Source organism: Sorex fumeus, unplaced genomic scaffold (assembly GCF_029834395.1).
Source record: "Sorex fumeus unplaced genomic scaffold, SorFum_2.1 ptg000063l, whole genome shotgun sequence".
NCBI classification, from domain to species: domain Eukaryota; kingdom Metazoa; phylum Chordata; class Mammalia; order Eulipotyphla; family Soricidae; genus Sorex; species Sorex fumeus.
The window spans coordinates 44,906,525-44,909,343 of record NW_026606120.1 but is presented as its reverse complement, the minus strand read 5'-3'; the positions used below and the strand labels follow the sequence as shown (position 1 = coordinate 44,909,343).

The 2,819-nt window shown below is 41.8% G+C and overlaps 1 non-coding gene across 1 annotated transcript; it reads right to left on the bottom strand.

Moving 5' to 3' along the window:
* Positions 1-698: 698 nt before the first annotated feature.
* LOC130036340 (small nucleolar RNA SNORA41) lies at positions 699-835 on the bottom strand. The gene has a single exon (XR_008794376.1). It is a non-coding gene; the product is annotated as a small nucleolar RNA SNORA41 (small nucleolar RNA).
* Positions 836-2,819: the final 1,984 nt, after the last annotated feature.

The following is a 2,819-nucleotide window of genomic DNA, read 5'->3' as shown; positions in this document are numbered from 1 at the left end:
TAAAGTATTAGGAGTTTCTGGGTTCAAAAGCAGATATTTTTGTGCACTTTCTTCTATGATTCGATATTAGTAAATTCCCTAGGTCCAAAAAGAGGACAGGAGGTCTTAGATTAAAAAGGAATTTTGAGAGACAGGAGAGAGTACAGGAGGTGAGTCACTTACCTTGCATAGGGTTGCTTCAGCTGAAACCCTGATTTGAGCCCCGGTACCACATATGGTACCCGATCACTGCCAGGAGTGATCCCTGAACACAGAACCAGGATTAAGGCCTGAGCGCCATGGGGTATGGCTCAAAATTCAAAACCTAAAAAAAAAAAAATAAAGGGGGGTATTTAAAAAAATTATTTTAATAAATCACCATGAGATACAGTTACAGACATAAACTTTCATGATTATGTTTCAGTCATACAATGTTCAAGTACCCATCCCTCCACCAGTACCCATTCTCCACCACCAATGTTCCCAGTATCCCTCCTGCCCCCCCCCTCCCACTCTCTGCCTCTGTGGCAAGCACATTCCCTCTTACCCTCTCTCTCCTTTTGGGTGTTATGGTTTGCAATACAGGTACTAAGTGGTCAAGGCTGGTATTTTGATACAGGTTATCTGAGCAACTTACTTAGTTTTACTAGTCTTTTTCCATGTATACAGGAGAAATACATTATCCTTATTAAACTTTTTTGTTTTGTTTTGTTTTTTGCTCCTGTTTGTCATACACGTGAATGGCTACTTTCTGTTTTTCCAAGAAAGAGGTGTTTGATTGGGCAACAATTTCTTTCCCACAGAGGAATGTCACAGCAGCCGCCTTAAGAGCAGTCTCAAACCAGTAGCTATGGTATGTTTTTTTTTCTTATCAAAAAATGGGTATTGAGAAAGTGAAAGCATATCGTAAATGATTGTTATGATAATGCTGTAGAAATATTTTGGCACATGTCAGCAGCAACCTTTGTCAAACAGGGTGGGGCAATCAACTGTGTGTGATCCAAGACTTGAAGGTGAGTGGTATAAGCAGATGTTGTCCCACCCTTCAGACAACTTTGGAATCATTCAAGAAACCAGAAGGAACTGCCTGTCTCTCCACTCACAGTGAGCAAAGGTGGGGAGAAGGTCTTGACACAACTGAGAGTCTTTTCAAATTCACACAGACAATGATGGTTGTCCAAAGTAACCGGCTTAACTAGCCTCCTCCCTGCCCTCCCCACAGTCTGTATTCTCTATCATCTATTTCTCTTTTTGCATGTGTGTGTGTGTGTAGTTTGGATATTTTCTAAAAATATTTTTCCCAGAGCAGAATTACTGAACAAAGGGGATAAAACCATTTAAATATTTAATAAAATCTACAATTTTGTATGACTTTTTGTTTGTTTGGAGTTCCTGGGGAGCGTGTGATGCTGGGGATTAAACCAGGGCCTCGTGCATGCAAGACACGTGTTTCAGACCATTGAGCTGACCCAATGCCTGTATAATTTTGAGGCTAAAAAAAAGAGCTTGAAGGCTGGAGTGATTAAAACAGTGGGTAGTCCTATTGCCTGTGACTACCACTAGGTATGACTCCTCCCACCCCCACCCCAACACACACACAAAGATATATAGCCATGGGTTTTTGTTTTTGTTCATTCTTTGGGTTGTCTTTGGGGGTTTTTATTTGTTTGGTTTTTGGTTTTGGGCCTCACCCAGTGTACTCAGGAGTTATTCTGGGTCTGTGCTCAGGAATTACATCTAAATAGGACTTAGGGACTCATTCAGGGTGCGGGGGGTTGAGCCCGGGTCAGCTGTGTGCAAGGCAGGCACCCTATCCACTGTACTATTGCTCTCGCCCCCTGTAGCCATGGTTTTAACACAAAAAAGTTTCAGAGCTGTTAACAGCTCTCAAGGATCAGATGCCTGCCAGTGGTAGAATATAAATTGATATCTTTCTTTCATCAGGGACATTTGTCAATATGTATAACAAACATTGACTTTGTAGTACCTTCTCTTTTGGAAATTAATCTGAAAGATATGATTGGATATGCAAGGATGTATGGACCAGGAGGTACAAAGAAGCATGATTATAATAGTTGAAGATAGATGTGATTTAAACATCTACACAGAGGCCAGCGAGACAACTCTAAGGACTGAAGCACATGCCTTGCATGCATGAGGCCCCAAGTCCAATGCCCTGCAGCACTTTGATTCCCTGCATGATGTTCGGTGTAGCACTGGTGACCTTCAACACTGTTTGGTCCGGGCAGAACAGTCTCACCAGGTCTGAGCATTGAAACATGATTTAGTATGACTGAAATGGGCCCTGGACTCCCTCGCACTGCTTGGAAAGCACTTTGCCCTCCACCCCAAAAGCTAGCACTAAAGAATTGTTAAAGTATTATATCCATTATATGATCTTGTCCTTTAGTGTCAATTATCCAAACTGATTTAGAAGAAAAAATTATGACAGCACTTAGTGACAGAACTGATTAGAAAGATTCGTCTGAATATTAGCCCTTCAGATTGATCTTGTAGGGGCTGGACATAGAAATCAAGGGCAGAGCACATGTCCCACCTGGAGGATTCTCTATGTCTGATGCTCATCACCTAAAAGAGATTTTGAGTAAATATATGTAAAAATAACAGGCCAGAAGGAAACACCTACATATTATTAGTAATGATCAGCAGGTGGTGGGATTATGGATGCTTTCTCTTCTCTTAGTTTCCATGGTGTCTGCTTTTGTTCTTGTTTTTCTTACCTTATATACTTTGTGTGTGTGTGTGTGTGTGTGTGTGTGTGTGTGTGTGTGTGTGTGTGTGTGTGATGGTTGAGGCCAGGGCCTCATGGGGCAAGGCGT